The sequence below is a fragment of the Lynx rufus genome, unplaced genomic scaffold (assembly GCF_022079265.1).
Source record: "Lynx rufus isolate CCGP_SWC_20201006 ecotype Redwood Valley unplaced genomic scaffold, mLynRuf1.p SCAF_7, whole genome shotgun sequence".
Classification (NCBI taxonomy): Eukaryota; Metazoa; Chordata; class Mammalia; order Carnivora; family Felidae; genus Lynx; species Lynx rufus.
This window is the reverse complement of record NW_025814889.1, coordinates 66,049,766-66,070,368: the sequence shown is the minus strand read 5'-3', so window position 1 is coordinate 66,070,368 and position 20,603 is coordinate 66,049,766. Positions and strand designations below refer to the sequence as shown.

Here is a 20,603-nt window from a genome sequence, read left to right as displayed (position 1 = left end):
TGGCTTGAAATATTCAATATAACAAGTTATCATATTTGGGGCTAACATGTCTTAAACCTCCCTCCCCATCAATACCCTGCAGTCTGTTGACTTATCCCTGAAATAGTGGCAAATTTTTCAAGGTAGTAGAGTAAGGCCAGAGATTTATGCTACAAATTTCTTTCTATAAAAATTGCCATCAAGAGCTTACATTATACATCCTGTCCCTATAGATATCACACACATCCCTTTAAGGTTACGTGAATGTTTCAAGGAAATATGGGGCTTTAGAACTGCTAGGGATCTTCTTTAATTGATTTCATTTCTGAAAAGCAGCTGCAGTTAAAATAAGTGCTTTACCTGAAATCACATAGGAAATTAGTGACAGAGGCAAAGGTAGAAATTAGGGTATCAGCTCAAGAGTAATAAAATGACCCCATGTTGTTATTGTTTAAAACAATTTTCAATTTATACTGAAATGAATGTTTGTTAGTCTCAGTAACCTTACATCTACGTTCTACTCCTTTATGTTTTTATCTACCAAATTGAAAATACAGGTGTCTTTTTTTTTAGATGTCCACATTACAGAGTAATTGTATTAAAATCTGCTGGAGAGCCTTGTAAGAAATTAGTTTCCAGGGTACCATCTCAAACCACTGAATAATAATTTTCAGATTTGGAAACCATCAGTGCAAAACATGAATGCTAAGAAATCCTATTGGTTCAATAGTGGTCTTCACAGAATACTCTACTAGTTTGTTGGTGAATTATTTTTACTATTTACAAATTGGTGAAGGTTTGTCATATATCCACTTTGGGATTACCACATCTCCAGTAACCTATAAATGCTTTTCCAAAGTCTGCCACTAAATCAAGACCTAATAAAATAGCTACCTGTGGGGATTTTAATGAAGTAAGCTATATTTTATTAGGCTTATCTTTTAAAACTGGATCATGATTCATATTCACTTTGCATTCTCTGTTCAGGATTTCAACCCCAATTTCCCACAGATGTTTATTTTGTGGAAAAGAGTCAACACTAGGATGAGTAATTCCATCATCATTGAACATTTGTTAAGTTCTCTATTTTGTGCTATTTGAATTATGATATAAAAAGTTAGGCAAGAAAAATAAGCAATTTCTGTTGGAGTTCTAAGGATAGGTAGTGTTCACAAGAAGTAAATATTTATGGGGTGCCTGAGTGGCTCAGTCAGGTAAGCATACGACTTTGACTTAGATCATGATCTCGATCTCACATCTCTGCTTTTGAATTCAAGCCCTGCTTGTGAGTTTAAGCCCCACGTGGGGTTCTGTGCTGACAGTATAGAGCCTACTTTCGGATTCTCTCTTTCCCTCACTCTCTGCCACTCCCCCACTGGGGCATGCTCTCTCTCTCTCTCTCTTTCAAAAACAAACATTAAAAAAAGAAATATTTGTTGATTTAAGCCATTAAGATTTTGCCTTTATTACTGCCATGAAACTTAGCCCATCCTGATCAATTCTGACATTCCTGATTTGATGAACTCATGTAACATTGTGTATATGAATTCTGTGGAACATAAATTTCCAAACAGTGAGTTTCCCTAAAGACTGTAATTCTAAGAGAAATTTGTCTAAGTACCCTCTTACTTTGAAGTGATAGACCAAGCACCATTCTTCCTCTTATTGAATGCTTTTCACTTGCTACTGAACCAAAACACTGATCACTTGATACTGATAGTCGTGAGATGGCTTACTCAGTTCTAGGTGACAGTTCTAACTACAGCAGGGTACTATACCTTGGGCAAAATCATACATGATGACATTCAAAAAGCAAGTCTAACCTTGAGCTCAATTTCAACATATTGACGAAAAAACTTTTATAATTAACCAATGAATGAATGAATGAATTAATTAATTAAAAAGAAAACAATGCAACATTTTGATATAAATGTGTTAACCAGTATTTTAGCTCTTTGCTGAAAGTATCTTGAAGGTATGATGTAGGGTGACCAATCTTCTTGGTTTGCTGGAGACTTTCCAGTTGTAGCCTTGCAAGTTTCAGGAAATCCTTTGGTTCCAGATAAACAGAGATGGTTGGTCAGCTGGAAAGTTATACCATACAAACCAAAGCAAAACTTCCTACATATCCTGTATAACAATGGTTCTTAAAGTGTGGTCTCTGGACCAGCAGCATTAGCACCACCCAGGAACCTGTTAGAAATGCAAGTTATTAAGCAATGTTTTAGACTTACTGAAACAGAAACTCTGGGGGCAGAGACAAGAAATCTGTGTTGTAAACATTCATTTAATAATCAATTTTGATTCTCCTAAATTCCTAGGTGAACCTGATGCACGTCTAAATTCGAGAACACTGTAGTCCTCTACATTGCCTTTGCTCTTCTGGTCACATGTACTGCTTTGCCACCTGTCTAGGGTATTTTTTGTGTGTTTTCTCTCTCTTTTTTTTTTTCCTCCTGGAGTCGAATTTGGCTTATCCAATTCTTCATCTCCAGGCTTTACCCTACTGAAAAACACAAAGTTAATCTCCAGACAACATAGAGATTCCTTCCTCCTCAGCAGGTGGAAAAGAGAATTTAAATACAAGTTAATATTTTTCTATTGTATAAATTCATACTTAAATACATCTAATTTTTCTTTTAAAAAATCTATGTAAAGAGGAACTGTTCTTTTTGAAAAAGAGTAGCTGAAACTATAGTCCTATAGCTACTGCGTCCAGTTAAATGAGAAGCATTCCAGGGAAAAGAAACTTCACAAAGACCTTTGCCCTTACACTATGTAAAATTTAAGGAAATGATGAATGATTGTTAAATGGATTGAAATATTATATTGATGAAATTGCAGTACCATTAAATCAATCAAAGTAAAAAGTTAAAAGAAAGACACTGACCTAATTTGTAATTTTACATTTTTAATAAACCAGCAGTATGATCTTACTAATTTAAAATGTTCAGAGTTTGGACTCAGATTTATCATACTGCTGTTATTACTAAAGAAACATTCATCCATGTTAATGTGAAATATTTAAGAGGCTTTCTATTTACTTATTTCTCTTTTCATTTTAAAGGCAGAACTAGAAGAAAACAGAACACCCTTACACTGATCATTTGGTGCCCTGCACCAATTGAAAGTTTGGCATACATTCAAAATATTGTTCTTGAGTTATTTGTATGATATTAATTTAGTGAGTACAGAGATAACCTGAATTTTCATTAATGAAATTTAAATGCAGAAACCCTCATTTGGATTTTATTTTCACTGGGCAAAGCAGAGACGTTGTAGGAGTAGTTCCTATTCTCTGGTCCCTGTTTTTGGTCTTGTTTTGTCTTGTATTGCTTTTCTGAATGAGACAACAAACCATATTAAAAGATTTACAATTATTTAATACAATGAAATGAAATAGTACCTTGTTTATTACTGTCACAAAGTTTTAATTTTTATAACAGCCAAGTTTTGATGACTGATGATATGTTTGTGCAAAAATAGTTAAAATAGATCTCTGTATTAAAGAAGTGGTTTTTCAAAAACTTATTTCCACTAGAGGGTGCTGACAACTTTAGCAAAATCAGGACCAGTTTGTTCCTTTCCTAAACTGACTTGTTTCCTAAACAAATGTTCTAGCCTTGCTTATCAATCAGCACTCAAAATCTGCCTAACAAGACTGCCACCAGGTTGGCTCTTTCTAGTTTTTAAAGCTCATTATTTTCAATATTAATACTGCATTACCATTATTTTTTTGTATTGATGTTCTTTACCATATGTAGTTTGAGAAACACTCCATACCTTGTGATAAATGCAAATTTACCTTAAAAAAGCAAAATTAGAGACTCCTGGGTTGCTCAGTCAGTTGGGCGTCCGACTTTGGCTCAGGTCATGATTTCGTGGTTCATGAGTTCGAGCCCTGGGTCAAGCTCTGTGCTGACAGCTCAGAGCCTGGAGCTTGCTTTGAATTCTGTCTCTTCCTCTCTCTGCCCTCCCCTGCTCACGCGCTCTCTCTCTATCAAAAATGAATAAACATCAAAAAACATTTTTAAAAAGCAAAGTTAAAGAGAAAAAAAAACAACTCTGTATTATGTCCAAAAGATATATAATGTAACTTATTTTCAAAGTGGCAACCTGAAAAATGTAATGTAATAAATATCCAAGCACAGTGTTTCCATTTGGCCCACGTCATTTAATACAGTGGTCAACAGTCAATCTAAAGCTTGCACTTTCTTGAGGCACCTGGGTGGCTCAGTTGATTGAACAGCTGAGTTCAGCTCAGGTCCTGATCTCAGGGATTGTGAGTTCAAGTCCTGCATCAGGCTCTGTGCCTGGAGCCTGCTTCAGATTCTGTGTTGCTCTCTTGCTCTGTTCCTCCCCTGCTCATGCTCTGTCTTTCTCTCAAGAATAAATAAAACATTTAAAAAAAATTAAGTTTGCCCTTTCTTTTATTTTTGAGAACTCAGTGCTCTGTGAATGAAAAGTTATTTACCAAGCTAGCCTAAACAAATGTGGCTTGTGGGTAAATGGCAAATTTTATTTGTTCTCTCATGAACGTGGGTACTCTGAAATTGTAGGGAGAGCCTGGGGATGGTTCTGGTTCTCCATCTTCGCAGCCTCTTTGTCAGATGGTTCCTTGCGGTGAAAGCAAGACCTGACCAAATTCCTCAGAAAATGGGCATGTGCTAGCTCCAATAAGGCAGGGGCAGCCATAAAATCTGCTTGTAGGTGGAAGGAGCTCTTTCTCTATGCCATCTAGTAGCTCTCCTGGGCAGCTCTTCTTCATGTGTGTCTTATTCCCAAGCACATGTGGTGACTTTCTTACGGTGTAATCGACAAACCTTGTAACCAGCTCTTCAGGCAGAAATTTTTTAAAGTTTATTTATTTTTGAGAGAGAGAGAGTGAGAGAGATCGTGCCAGCAGGAGAGAGGGAGGGGCAGAGAGAGAGGGACAGAGGATCTGAAGTGAGCTCTGTGCTGATAGAAGAGAGCTACAGGGGCTCAAACTCACAAAACTGTGAGATCATGACCTGAGCCAAGATCCTCAACTGACCCAGCCACCCAGATGCCCCAGAATTTTTTTTTAAGTGGAGAAAAACTGAATTGTTCTTACTGGACTTCTAATGCCATCAGTGCTGTTATCACTTAACTTGAACAGCAATAATACTGGCAGTCGAATAGCTTTTTTTTTTTTTTAATTTTTTTTTCAATGTTTATTTATTTTTGACAGAGAGAGACAGAGCATGAACGGGGGAGGGGCAGAGAGAGAGGGAGACACAGAATCGGAAACAGGCTCCAGGCTCTGAGCCATCAGCCCAGAGCCTGACGCGGGGCTCGAACTCACCGACCGCGAGATCGTGACCTGGCTGAAGTCAGACGCTTAACCGACTGCGCCACCCAGGCGCCCCCGAATAGCTTTTTTATAAAACTTATATTAATTACTATAATTTAAAATATCTATGCAGATATATGATCTTTAAAAGAATAAATTAAAAAAATAAATAAACAAATTAGGTTGATTGAGATATGATTTATACAAATAAAATTCACTCTTTTTCAGTGTAAAGTTCTGTGCATAATCTTTCACTAGCATAAGTACAAGTCTCCCAGATAGTCTCTTCATGTGCTAATTAGCCAAACTCAAATATTTTAATCAAAGATAATTACTATGCTAAATGGTTGATCAAAATATTTCGATTCAACTTAACCTATTCACAAACATATTATTTCCCAATCTGATGTAAATATAACAGCTTTCGCAAATATTACATGCTTTCCTTAATGCAGAATGTTCAATCATCATAAACGTGTTTGCATTCCTTGCTTGCACAACTTTGTAATCAGCTTACATTCAATGTCACTGACCTAGGCAAGAAGCCCTGGAAATATACTTTCTGTGGAAGGATATTCTTTTTTCAACCTGTTTATTCATAGTTTCACTATTGACTGGCCTTTTTTTTTTTTTTGACACATCTGCCATTAGTATAAGGCCAAGGTTGATAGACATTTTTTTGTAAAGATCCAGAGAGTAACTGTTTTCAGTGTTGTGGCCATATGGTCTCTGCTGCAACACTTAACTCTGCTGTTGTAGTGTGAAAACAGTCATAGGCAGTATGTAAACAGAAAGCATGGCTGTATTCCAATAAAAATGTATTTACAAAAACAAGTAGCAGGCAGGATTTGACTCACTGGTTATAGTTTGCCAAGACCCCCAGTAAACCTACTAGTTTCCAATTTACTTACTAAGATATATAAAAAAAATTATAACAGTGATATAAACAACAAATAATGAGGGCAGCATTCAAAACCATATAGATCCTGTGAATATCAACAGTGTTATTTCAACTAAAATTAGCTATTGTTTATGACCTGGGTTAACATAAACACACATTCTTTCCTCCATTGCAGATAGAACTCTACAAATGTGCTAACTCAGGACATTGAATCTATTGGGAAATAGTTTAAGGCCACCAATAATTCACTGATTTATTAAATCTCCCCCTACACTTCTGCACTAGAGAAGAAGCTTATCCAGGTCACCAAATCTCTGGATATTTCTCATTGAGAAAGCGTGGGCTGTTGCTTCTATGAAAGAGATTCTGGACCCCCCTCCTGGCTTGTTGATCTGTAGGAATACTTCTCTTACTGGGGATTCCTTGTTGAAAGGCACAGTAACAAGGGTCAGGAAAATATTAAGCCCTATCAGTTCATACTGTCTGGATCATAAGTCTCAAAAGGTGAAACAGCATGAAAAATGAGCTCGCAAGTGGGGCAGGTTCTGCAGATCAGGAAGATGTGGATGGAATTTTTTAAATACCTGCTAAGTATTATATAGGAGAAGGTTATGTGAAGAGCAGGTTTTCAATAATGATGACACTGGCTCATTTTACAAGGGTTTCAGCAAAAACACTTATATAACTCAAATGGTTGACAAAACACTGTCAGCAGAGGCTCGCAGGTCCTTTTAGAACAATGGTTCGATTTTTGCTCATTCAGTGAACATAACTACTAGGAATAAAGAGAATTGACTGTGTATCACTTTAAGCAGAAGTATTCAAAGCCACTGCCCAATTATCTTCCTGTATTCTTCCCTCTGCCATGAGAATGTCAAGTCCTAAAAAGGGACTGTTCCTTAAGCCTGAGTTCTGAAATGGGAATGCAACCAAGAGTTGAGTCACAGTAGCCCACCCACAGCTATCTACATGTAATATGATTGAAAAATAAATGTTGTTTGAGGTTGTTATTGCTGTAAAGCTACCTAATATAGTGTGGTTATCTTGCCAAAATTATTTATCAGTGAAAAATTATTTATGTACACACTTGATAATAAGTAACATGTTCTGTGTCTTCCAAGGGGTCAGACAGTAGCTCTCCAAAATTATTGAATGAATGAATAAATGGAAGAAAAATATAAATAAAAGAGAGCTAGGAGATATCATAGGATATAATATCACCCATGTCTGGGAAGAATAAAAGTAGTTAAAGTCACTGGGATTCTTTGTTCCTCCCCATTATGCAAGCAGCCATACCTTCTTGAGCAGTGCAGGTCACATTCCTGAGACATGATGGGAAATATTAGAGAAAACTAATTTGATTGCATTGGGTGCTTGGTAATCAGGGCTGCTTTTGACACTGACACTGGATATTGTCTCTGTTAGTGACCCCTTTATTGACTGCAACTTCATGGTCTACATGTTCCAGTATGATTCCACCCATGGTGAGTTCAATGGCCCAATCAAGGCTGAAACCTGGTAGCTTGTCATTAATGGAAAGCTCATCTCCATCTTCCAGGAGCAATATCCTCCCAACATCAAATGGGGTGATGCTGGTGTTTTTGAGTCCCCTGGTGTCCTCACTAACTTGGAGAAGGCTATGGCTCACCTGAAGGGTGGAACAAAAAGGGTCATTATCTCTGCCCCATCTGCTGATTCCCACATGTTTAGGATGGGTATGAACCATGAGATGTTTGACAACTCCCTTGGGATTGTCAGAAATGCCTTCTGCACTACCAAGTGCTTGGACTTTTCGGCCAAGGTCATCCATGACAGCTTGGCCTGGTAGAGGAACTCATGTACACAGTCCGTGCCAGCACTGGATGGTCCCTCACGGCCCCTCTGGGAAGCTGTGGCATGATGGCCATGAAGCTTCTCCAGATATCATCCTTGCTTCTATTAGCACTGCCAAGATTATGGGCAAATTTATCTCTGATCTGAATAGGAGCACACTGGCATGGCTTTCTGTGTCCCCATCCCCAAATGTCAGTTGTAGATTTGCTCTGCAGTCTTAGAGAAAGCTGTCAAATATGATGATATCAATAAGGTGGTGAAGCAAACATTAGGGGATTATCTGAAAGACATCCTGGGCTATACCAAGGACCAGATTGTCTTTTGCAACTTTAACAGTGACACCCATTCTACCTTTGATGCTGGGGCTGATATTTCCCTCAATGACCACTTTGTCAAGCTTCTTTCTTGATATGACAATCAATTTGGCTACAGCAACAGGATGGTGGACTTTATGGTCCACATGGCCTCCTTGAGCCCCTGGACTACCAGCTCCAGCAAGAAAAAGAGAGGAAGAGAGAAGGCCTCAGCTGCTGGGAAATTCTTGCTCCAACTCATCCCCCAACACACTGAGAATCTCCTGACCCCTGCACAGTTTCATCCCAGACCCCCCTGAAGAAGTGGAGGGGCTTAGGAAGCCCTACCTTGTCATGTACCATCAATAAAGCACACTGTACCCAGTCATAAACAAACAAATAAAGGCTTTGGGGATTACTTGAGGAGATGGGAATAGATTGTGTTCTAGGAAACCAGAAACACCATGAAGCCATTTGCCCAACTGTGAAATGCCTTTTGCCGAAGAATCTGGTACTGATTCAGTCCAGAAAATAGTTTGATGAAGCTTGAGTGAGTGATGAGTCTTGTGCTTGACATGCTTCCAGTAAATATTTACTAAACAACTTGATCATAATGCCATTTTAAATAACATTTCATGAAAAATGTATCCTGCCTTATTAAAATAAGGTAATAAACTAGAACTCAGGGATACCCCATCAGGATTAAAATGTTTCTTTGATTAGCAAATGAGTGATTAAAAACTCCCATGTTACTATACCAAGGACATAGCAACATAGATTTACTTAGTTCATTTATTTGAAGAATATATTTTAGCTTTAATTATTTATGACAGTTTTAAATATGCTCACAAATTTATTGCTTTGTTTGGAAAGTGTAATTAAATCTCTACTTTGGGAGATATTGATATTATTAATGTGTAAGGATAAATCTGAAAATGGGAACACTAACAGCTTAGTCCAAATCACTGTCTTTCTCTTTTAGCAACTTCAAACAGTATGTGTATATGATGAATCGCTTATATCCAGAAGAGTTAAACTTGTTGGAAAATCCTCCTCCTTGGAACTTCTACCTTTTTCTCCTTTCTTAGTGTGGCAGGCAGGTAATTTGTCATTTATTTCACACCTGAAATTTTGGAAGAATAGCAAAATGTAGCATAACATCTTTTATTTGTGTCGTAGAAGGTTTTTCTAGGCACTATAGTTGTTCCAAGCCTAAAAGATTTGGTCAGCCCAACTGGACCAGTTACTTTTACTATAAGGAGAACCTATAACTATATTTTGGTCTTTTTTATGTTCTTCTAAGTTTTAGATGACCTGTTAATTAAAATTCTAAAGTATTTGCTTACTAAATCAATGAATTACTGCAAGTACAAAACATAGAATCTAAGCTTTAACTATTTTACTGCTAGAGAAAATCCATTTGTAGAATTTGGTTAAAGAAAAAAAAGCTTCGTGTGAATCTTCGAGAGACTAGATACATAGTCGTTCAATAAAATAGGTGATTAATATATTAACTATAGAAGATAAAAATATTTGACAAATTTTTGAGAAAACTAACGCACCTGCAAAAATACTCATAAACCAGATTTGTTTATTCCTAACATTAGAGAAAACTTCCTAAAGATGCTTAGGCTTATAGTAAAGAATGATATAATTTAGTTAAATGTCAAAAAAAGAAAAAAAAGTGAGGGAGGATGGAGAGCTATGTACAAGAGCAGCATGCAGAAAGGTAAAGATGTATAAAAACGTGAAAGGTTTGAAGAAGTTCTTTCAAATTTGATTTTCAGAAGAAAACTACAGAGAAATACACACACACACACACACACACACACACACACACACACACAGTTTTAAAATAGGCCATTTAAATCCCAATGGCAGCCAGTCATATGTGTTAATATATCATTTTGTGCAAGGACATCAACATTACTCTAGGTTCCAGGATAAGAGACAGCATACCAGCTCTTTAAGAGTTACTGGTTTTCAAAAGTATTTGTATTTTCCATGCTTTGTTGTCCATGGTATTGCCACTTTACCTATATTTCAAGATAAATCAAATCAAACTTTGGCCAAAATTGATGTGGTTAAGAGAAATACAGCTATATCTTATATACTTTTTTAGAAGTACTTGCACTCTAAGAAAAATGGAATCTTTTAAAAGATGAGGACTGAGATTACTTCTAAGTCAATACTTGATTTGTTTGTGAAAGTAAATCTGTGCTAATGGAAAGCATCATTTTCCAGCATGAATTAAATTATTGTGCTCTATATTTCCTGCTGGAGAGAGTAGGTTCCTGGCAATATGATGTTACATTTGCATTTTGATAACACACAGTTTTAGACTATTCCCCTCAAATCCAGAGAAATATAAATATATCAGAGTATTCTTGAGAGAAATAGAAGTTTTCCATTATATTTTACCAACGTTATGTATAGAATTTTCAATAAAATCTGTAATTTTGGTAAATCAAACATCCAAGTAATGAAATATCTTACTTTTCATAAAGTAGGATACATGCATCGGTTTCATCATTGATAAGTTTATCTCAGTTTTTCAGAAATACATCAATAATATATAACAGCTATTTCTATTACAGGAAGATTCTTAAATGCCAACATGTAAAGCTTATACAATTAGATACAGATGAAATGTTTAGATTCTTGTCAATATAATCTTAGGAATAGAAGTTTTGGTTTTCTTAAAGCCATACATTTACAAAAAAAAACATAGGGATAATTTTTCAAATGACATAATAATTTCATTGTGTGAAAACAAAAAACTACAGTAATGAAAAAAGTTAGGGTTCCTTTACAACCAAATACCTAGTTTCATTAAAGAAAGTTTCAACTTTTAAAATTTCAATTTGTTGGGGTGCCTGCGTGGCTCATTCAGTTAAGCGTCCAACTCTTGGTTTCAGTACAGGCCATGATCTCACGGTTCATAGGTTTGAGATCTATGCTGGGCTCTGTGCTGATAGTGTAGAGCCTGCTTGAGGTTCTCTGTCTCCCTTTCTCTCTGCCCATTCCTGGCTCATGCTCACTTTATCTCTCTCTCTCCCCTCTCTCTCTGCAAATAATCATTAAAAAATAAATAAATACATACCTGCATAAATAAAACTTCAATTTGTATGTAACTGCAGAAACAAATTTATTCGGTGAAGCTATGAGATATGCAAATACATTGATGTTGAAAACAAACATGTTTGGGGGCACCTGGGTGGCTCAGTAGGTTGAGTATCCAATTCTTTATATCTGCTCAGGTCATGATTCCAGGGTTGTTGGATCAAGCCCCAAGTCAAGCTCCAAGCTGAGTGTACAGCCTGCTTAAGATTCTCTCTCTCCCTCTCTCTCTCTCTCTCTCTCTCTCTCTTCTCTCCCTCTGCCTCTCTCCCCCACTTGTGTTCTCTCTGTCTCTAAAAAAACATAACAAAACAAAAACACCCAAAACATGTTTGGAACCCTTGTACTATACTAAATTCCATGAAGTTTTTTATTATGACAGTGCCCACTAAGTAAGAAAAAGTAATCTTAACCTAATACTTGATGGTCATTATTCATAGCATACCAATAATTCTAATTTGATTTGCTCTCAAATTTACATAGTAATTTCTTCTATAGTCCCTTTTAACCATAATGTGGGGTATAATGTCACAAATAAGAAGGCTTGGAAAAGTTAACTCAGTTATGCTGGAGGGCAGACTTTCTAACTTCAAGTTCATCATTATTTGTAATAAACATATTGGGAGCATAATGAGCTTTGTGAAAAGTATTTATCTAAAATATATTAATGTAATGTTTGCTAAAAAAAAAAAGGTATATATATCCAAACTCCTATTTCCAAGGTGTTTACTCCATTACAAAACTCCTTAGTTTTGAGAATTATATAAAAAGCTTTCTTTTTAAATAGGGAACCCTTGTCTTTGAACAAGTATTTATTAAGCAGTAAGATTAAGGGGAAAACAGTTAACAAGATAGGAATAATTCTTTTACTAATGGCCTACCATCTGTCATAGTATCTTTCAATCCCTGAAGGTTAGTGGATGTCTACTAAAGATACAGGATATCCCATAAGAATTTTAAATTTATGCATTTTATTTTAATCTAAAAAGATAAATAGATACATGTAAGTATATTCTAAATAAGTGTTGTCCAGGACTTTCTATGGTAATGAAAATGTTCAGTTTTATGCTGTTCAACATGGCAGCTGCTAGCTATATGTAACTATTAAGTATTGAAATGGGACTAGTGTGACTAATGAACTTAGACTTTTAGTTAAAATAATTTAGGGGCACCTCGGTAGTTCAGTTGGTTAAGTGTCCAACTCTTGGTTTTGGTTCAAGTCATGATCTCACAGTTGTGGGTTCAAGCCCTGCATCAGGCTCTGTGCCGACAGCATGGAACCTGCTTGGGATTCTCTCTGTCTCCCTCTCTCTCTGTCCCACCCACACTCATGGTCATGTACTCTCTGTCTCTTTCTCTCTCAAAATAAATTAATAAACAGTAATAAAATAAAATAATTTAAATTAAAATGTAAATATTTACATGTGGCTAGCAATGCAATCACAAGGGTCCTTATAAAGTAGAGGGAAGTGGGGCGCCTGGGTGGCGCAGTCGGTTAAGCATCCGACTTCAGCCAGGTCACGATCTTGCTGTCCGTGAGTTCGAGCCCTGCGTCAGGTTCTGGGCTGATGGCTCGGAGCCTGGAGCCTGTTTCCGATTCTGTGTCTCCCTCTCTCTCTCTGCCCCTCCCCCGTTCATGCTCTGTCTCTCTCTGTCCCAAAAATAAATAAAAAAACGTTGAAAAAAAAAAACTTTTAAAGTAGAGGGAAGAAAGTCAAAGTGAGAAAAGGAAATGTGACAATGGAAGCAGACGTGAGAGTGATGTGAGAAAGAGACCTCGAGCCAGGGAATGCAAGTGGACGCCAGAAACTGGGAAGGCCAAGGAAATAGATTCTTCCCTAAAGTCTCCAGAAAGAACTAATTCCTGCTAACAACTTGATTTTGGCCCAGTGAAACCCATTTCATACTTCTGACATCTAAAACTGTAGGATAATGCATTTTTGTTGTTAACCAATTAAGTTTGTAATAATTTGTTGCAGCAGCATTAGAAAACCAGTATAACCAGTTTAGTCAAACAATGCCTGCAGATAATAGCATCCTTCCAAGGTAGTTTAGGGTTACATTTTCACATCCCTTGTCCCTCGTCCCTTGGCCCAACCCCTTGCTTTCAGTTTAAATGGTAATAAAGGGGAATCTCATTCAACTACACTTAGGACTACTCTCAGAGAGAATTTCTTATGATAAATGCATTCTTCTCCCTATGATTATATTTCCAGTGGTGTTTAATGGCTAATTAATTATAGATTGAATACACCTTTGAAAGCATTTAGCTTAACCATATCACAATCTGGCTCAACATCCACTATCAGAAAACAGAACAAAATTAAATAGACACATTTGGTCTGGAAAAGAAGCTGGAAAACTTAGGATGTTGCAAAGATGTACAAATGGCCAGCAAGTATATGAAAAGGTGCTCAACATCACTAATCATCTGGGAAAAGTATATCAAAACTACAGTGAAATATCACTTCACACTTGTTAGATTGATTATTATCAAAAATAGAAAAGATAAGTGTTGGTAAGATGTGGGGAAAAAGGAACCCTTATACACCATTGGTAGACATGTAAAAGTTTTCAGCTGCTGTGGAAAACAACATGACATGTCCCTCAAAAAGTTAAAATGGAACAATCATATGATCCAGCAATCCAGCTTCTGGGTATATATCCAAAGGAAATAAAATCAGGGTCTCAAGATATCTCTACTCACATGATCACTGCAGCGTTATTCACAATAGCCAAGATATGGAAACAACATAAGTGTCCATTGACAGATGAATGGATAAAGAAAATATAGTGTATATATACACATGGACTATTTTGCAGTCTTCATACAGAAAAAGTCCTGCCATTTGTGACAACATGAATGAATCTGGAGGACATCATGTTAAGTGAAATGAAACAGAGACAAAAGAAAAACATGCATGATCTCACCTATATGTGGAATCTAAAAAACAATTCAATTTATAAAAGTAGAATGTTGGTGCTAGGGATCAGGGGTGGGGAAAATGAGAATAGCTGGTCAACTGATTCAAAGGTTCAGGTATACAGAATAAATAAATTCTGGAGATCTAATATATATAGAATGGTGATTACAGTTAACAGTGTATTTTATACTTGAAATTTGCTGAAAGCATTGATCTTAAATGTTCTTACCATACACAGTCATATCTCTAGGAGGTTATGGATGTGTTAAGTAGCTTGATTGTGTTAATCATTTCACATTTGGTATATGTACATCAAAACGTCATACTGTACACCCTAGAAATATACAATAAAAATAGTCATATTTTCATAGTGTGCTGGAGAATTTTAATGTTGGTACAAGTATCAGAAAATGATTTAATTGCATATATAAAATGGTTGACAAAATAAAATAAAATACCATTTATACCCTCCCCCAATAATATTCTGTACATCAAATTTGCTAATTCATGTTTTATTGCGGAGGGAGTGGCATCTTCTTCCTACCATATACATTTAGTTCAGTAAATGGTGTAATCACACTGCTTGTCTCATGATGGTGCTATTTCCTGTGTTTTCATGTCCAAGTTTTAATTTCTTTCTAATTTATAGTTTTTTTTAAGAATAGAAAGGAAATCTGGATTTACTCATTATAAATATATATATAATAAACAACTATTTTACTTTATTTAAATATGTTCAAATAACTCTATTTGAAATAGAGAAATAACAATATCACTTATATTGATAAAAGTGTCCAATACAAAGCTGATGAGTTTTTGCTCTTTACATAAAACCTGAAAAGATTGGTAAAAGCAGCTATGGTAATCTATAGCTGAAACAATTTGGATCCAGATATGTCAACATGCTAAAGATATGTAGAGGACAAAGTGGTAAATCCATGACTTAAGCCCAGTTCTTGACATTTCCTTCACTAAGATTGCTTTTTTGGATCACTGATGAGCCAGACAGAGAAATGAGATAAGAGCTCCTAACACCTAGAAAACTAGAGTTGTCCATCTAGAGAAACAGTTGATTTCATTATGGAACTTTGGGTAGGATATTAGGGAAGGAAACTAGCATTTGTTATGTTGAAACTTCTATATAAATTTTAAAAAGTTAGTGAATTAATAAGTTCACCTTCCTTAGGTTTTATCTCCATCATTGAAAATTTTCTTGTGTTTGAACACTCTTCTATAACTTATGACTGTCTATTCACTTGCATGTTATGGTGTCCTTTCTTACAAAGATGATGGGTGTATCATCTGTGTAATACTTGGGAATAGGTGGTTGGCATTTTCATATTATTTTATTTAGTCTTCATAACAACACTTTGAGTTACATAATATTTTTCCACTGGAATCTGAGACTTGAAGATCGAATACCCTGCCTGAGCTTGTACAACAAGGTAGTGGCCTTCTCACAGCCATAATTTCCACCATAATATTGTCTACCACTGCATTTGAGGTGAGTTATTGACTTTTGATGATAGATCCCTGCAAATCAAGTAAAAGAAGATCCTTTGGAGAAGGCGTGTATTGTTTCTTTTCTATAAAAGTTCCCTCCCTAAGTGATAGCTAGTGACTGATGTGAATGATCTCTCCATGTGATAAGAATAACAGGTGATAGCAGTGTTTTAAAGGGAACTTTAACCAAAGGCATGACAGTAGACAAAGGAAGGACCAAAGGTGACCCTGGTAGAGATGGCCACAGAGCGAACCAATGAACAAGGAAACCACTCCAAATAAGATGGTGGCCCAGGTTAGACTGGCTCAAGCACTACTGATATAGGGGAATTGGAAAACAAAGTTTGGCCCTGGAGGAAGGTACCCGTTACATCATGACATTGACAAGCATTGTCAATGCCTGTCTTAACATGGCATTGACAGGAGATTGAGTAACAGTTGGTTGAAACTAGTTTCCTGAGATAGAATGATACTTTGTAAGGCTTCTCATTTACTTGATACTTTTGATTCCCAAAAGTAATTTACACGGATTCTTATTTCTGTGCATGGCTTGAAAGGAAAGGTCACAGTTACAAAAAGTGAAGCATAAGTTGTTCTGTTTTGTTCTCTGATGGATTCTGATCGTATGGCTTAGTTTTGGCGCACTATAGACTCCCAATAAGTATTTGTTGAATGAATGAATCAATAAATCACTGTATGTGAGCATCCTCCAGTATCATAAGCATAGCAGTGCATTTGTTTAACACATGAATGTAGAACAAATCTAAAAGGCTGTAGAAATAATCTAGCCTAATCTCCTCATTTTATAAATAAAAATGTAGTCCAGAGAAAGGACATGGTTTAATCGTGGGTACACAGAAGCCAGAAATCTAGGAAAAAATAGAGAAAATAATTCTCAGTTCCCAATTCAGGCTTTGTTTGTTTTTGTTTTTGTTTTTTCCTTCCATTTCTTCTGTTTTTGTTTGTTTTAATGCCTTCCTTTTTACTTATGACATAACTGGGCAACAGCTATATATTGGCTAAAGAAGATTTCTAGTTATATAAACATCAAAAATTCAAGCCAAGGTCAGGTTGTATCCTTTTCTTTTTCTTTCTAAAGCTTTATCTCAATGATTGCTAGTGTGCCTCTCTATATATACTGCCTCATTTACGTGTTATTTATGGGGATTGCGTGAGATTATTCATGTTTGTGCTTATTCTTCCCTCTTTGTAATGGGGTAGAACAATGTAGATTTTCTTGATTTCTGAAATAAAATTGAGATTTACAGAAGATAAAATAGACATTTGAAGACTGCACTTGCACAGTACATGACTTTGTGCTAGAGCCCAGAAGCCTACATCTTTGTCTCAGAAGTCGGATGCTGTTGAATTGGAAATGTGGTCTGTACATATGCCTGCATTGCACTTACATTGTTTTCCTGATGTTCTTTGCATAAACCTAGGGTGCTGAGTGAAAGGTGACCACCTCCCCAGAACAATGCTAATGAATATCTCTGCTGAGTCACCCACAGCATACATTCAGACTGATGGTAAAGTTCCATTATATCATTCAGTTGTGAAACTAGAATAGCATAATGGTTAAGACTGTAGGTTTTGGACTGAAGGCAGAGCTGGGCTTGAGTCCCATCTCTAGCACTTCTTTACCATATGTGGGTAAAATGGGGACAATAATATGAACTCCTGAAGGTTGTTACACTTTTAAATAAAATGATATACATGATGTACCTACCTCAGTGTGTCTCGTGAGCTCTACTGCCTTTTGGAATTATTATTGTCCCACTTTCCTATTCTATATTTGAGGAAAGTTGAAAATTAGGGAGCTGCCTTATGCACAGGACTAGAGATTCTAGGTCTAGGCACAAGTTTTCTGATTTCTATAGATTATCAGCCTGTTGTTTCTTATCATTGTCCCTCATTGTCTCTTCTCAGGAGAGGTATAGAGCAAATGGAAATGTGTCACCACGTTCTTTACTTTCTTTTTACTGTCTTTGTGTGCCTGGTTCTTTGAAGTTTGGTTGTTTTTTGTTGTTTTTTTTTTTTAACATTTATTCATTTTTGAGAGACAGAGAGAGACAGAACACAAGCAGGGAAGGGGCAGACAGAGAGGGAAACACAGAATCTGAAGCAGGCTCCAGGATCCGAGCTGTCATCACAGAGTCCAACGCGGGGCTTGAACTCACAGACCAGGAGATCATGACCTGAGCTGAAGTCGGACGCTTAACTGACTGAGGCCCCCAGGCACCCTGTGTGCCTGGTTCTTTGGAGAAAGGGAAAACCTTGCCGACTCTGGGCCTTCAGCATCACCCATCTCTCCATGTTCTGCCTACGCTGAGTCAGTGACTATGAGCAAGACATTACTGTGGACCCCCTGACCCTCCGGTTTAGGAATTAGCATGCAGGGAGTTTCTGTCACTCTATGATAAATGGAATTGACAAACCACACAGCCCTGGAAAAGAGGTAAAATAATGCCCACAATGAGTATATGCATGACTTCATGAGTTTTGCCACCTTAAATGGAGAAGGGGGGGGATGTGTAAAATAGAATATCCTTCTGACATTATTTATTCAAGATAAAACTAAAATCAATCCTACCACCTTCTTGTTACATGGGGAAAACTTGGACATCATTGCTTACACAAGGAAAGGTACTAATTACAGCACCAAATCCATAAAAATATGAGGCATTTCATAATACAGATTTATAGATAGACACTGCTGCATTGTTTACACACTTAAAAAAATACTGTGACAGCATTCCAATGGCTCAGAACTAAATTCCAATTTGGCTTAGGCCCCTGACTATGTATGAGTTTTAGCAAGTCACCAAACCTCCCCAGTCCTTGGTTTCTTTATCTGTATAATTAGACTATTGAACTGCTGCTTGCTAAAATCTCTTTCCATCCTAAAAGTATTTTGCCAGCAAAGTATTTTCCCATTACATTAGGTATGAAAGCAAAAAGATAAAAAGAAATAAGCTACCCATAGTTGCTTACAGACATGGGAACAAATAACTATACTGTAATATATAAGTATTATAAGAAAAACTCATACAAAGTATAATATTATGATCAAACATGAAGTGATTAATTCTGGAGCAGAAGCAGGTACCAGGAAGAAGTGATAGCTAAACTGGATTTTGAAGGATGAGTAGGAGTTCACTAGGAGAAAATTATGGAGAAAGATATTTCAGGAAGAGAAAATGGGTTGAACAAAAAGGACAGAGGAGCAAAATTGCTTACAACACTCAAGGAAAAACAGATTGTTCAATATTTCTGGAACACTATTCCTATGTTAGTGTGTACAAAATGAGTTCTGATATGTCAACCAAGTTAGATTGCAAAGAGCCTTGCAATGGACTAAGAATGCTGGTTTTCATCTTCTTGTCTTCAGATAATTCAGTTTCAGTGGGTATTATGGCTTTTAATACAAAACATGATACACAGAGGCTCATGCATTGTTATAAATGTAGACTTTGTGACTATATATATATATATATATGCACACTTACATGCGCACACGTACACATATATACAAATGAACATGCAGATAAAGATTCTGTGTCCTACACAGCCTTAAGATCTTGCTAAAAATGTGTTCAAGTAGCTGAAACGACAGGAAATACATCTAGAAGAAACTCTGGCTACTGGGTTAGCTTATTGCTTTCCTCTAGGGTCCCGTACCTGACAGCAGTCTCTTGATTTTCCAAGAAGCTTTCTGGAAACTCTTAACAAAGATACTTGGCATGTGTACATATGCTTTTAAAAATAGCAGAGCCTAGGGGCGCCTGGGTGGCTCAGTCGGTTAAGCGTCTGACTTCAGCTCAGGTCACGATCTCGCCGTCTGTGAGTTCGAGCCTCGCGTCAGGCTCTGGGCTGATGGCTCAGAGCCTGGAGCCTGCTTCCGATTCTGTGTCTCCCTCTCTCTCTGCCCCTCCCCGTTCATGCTCTGTCTCTCTCTGTCTCAAAAATAAATAAAAAAAATAGCAGGGCCTAGAATGTATTCATCTCTATAGTGATCTTGGTTAGATTGGGGCACAAACATCGTAGCTAATCTGTTTCACTGAAAATCAGTTCAGAGTGCCATCTGAAGAAAGAACTCAGCCTCAGGCCACTCTGAGTACAAATGAAATGCCATCCAATACATGTTTCCTTGGGATCAGAATGTGTTAGACCTTGGGCAAAAATAGCCAACCCATCTACTATAGGGAGGCCTGAACCAGAAAGTCAGAGAAACAGCATATCAGACTTAAACCCTGGTCAGTGGATGAAAGTCGTTCCTGAAGCAAAGTGATATCCTATGCCTATGGCTCAGCCTCAGTATATGGGAATAGTTTTATTTGCTTTTTTTTAAAAATACAGACATAACATTGTAAATGTTTTCTGTGCCAAAAAGAAGCAGAAAAGGGAAATGATTTATATATGCCTTAGTAAAATTGCATCTTGGGCTCATTGCAAAATAGACAATGTAATTATTTTCGGAAACACTATGCACTTTATTAACTGCACGTAAAGTACTTATGTGGACATGTCACAAATGTTCATGAAGTGATAGTCATGATGGCTGTTTGGTGCTCCTTGCCCTTTTTTTCTTTGCATTCCTTGACTCCCACAGTGAGACATCTGTAGGCTCCTGCTGTCTCTGGGAGGGCTTTGCCATTCCATCACCTTGCTCCCTCCAATCAAAGTGTGCATACCTCATTAATGGCTACTCTCATCCTTACTCAGTGCCTGAATAG

General features: G+C 36.9%; 1 pseudogene; it reads left to right on the top strand.

The window, feature by feature from the left end:
* The first annotated feature begins 7,565 nt into the window (after nucleotides 1–7,565).
* LOC124501882 (glyceraldehyde-3-phosphate dehydrogenase-like) lies at nucleotides 7,566–8,640 on the top strand (annotated as a pseudogene).
* The last annotated feature ends 11,963 nt before the right edge of the window (nucleotides 8,641–20,603 follow it).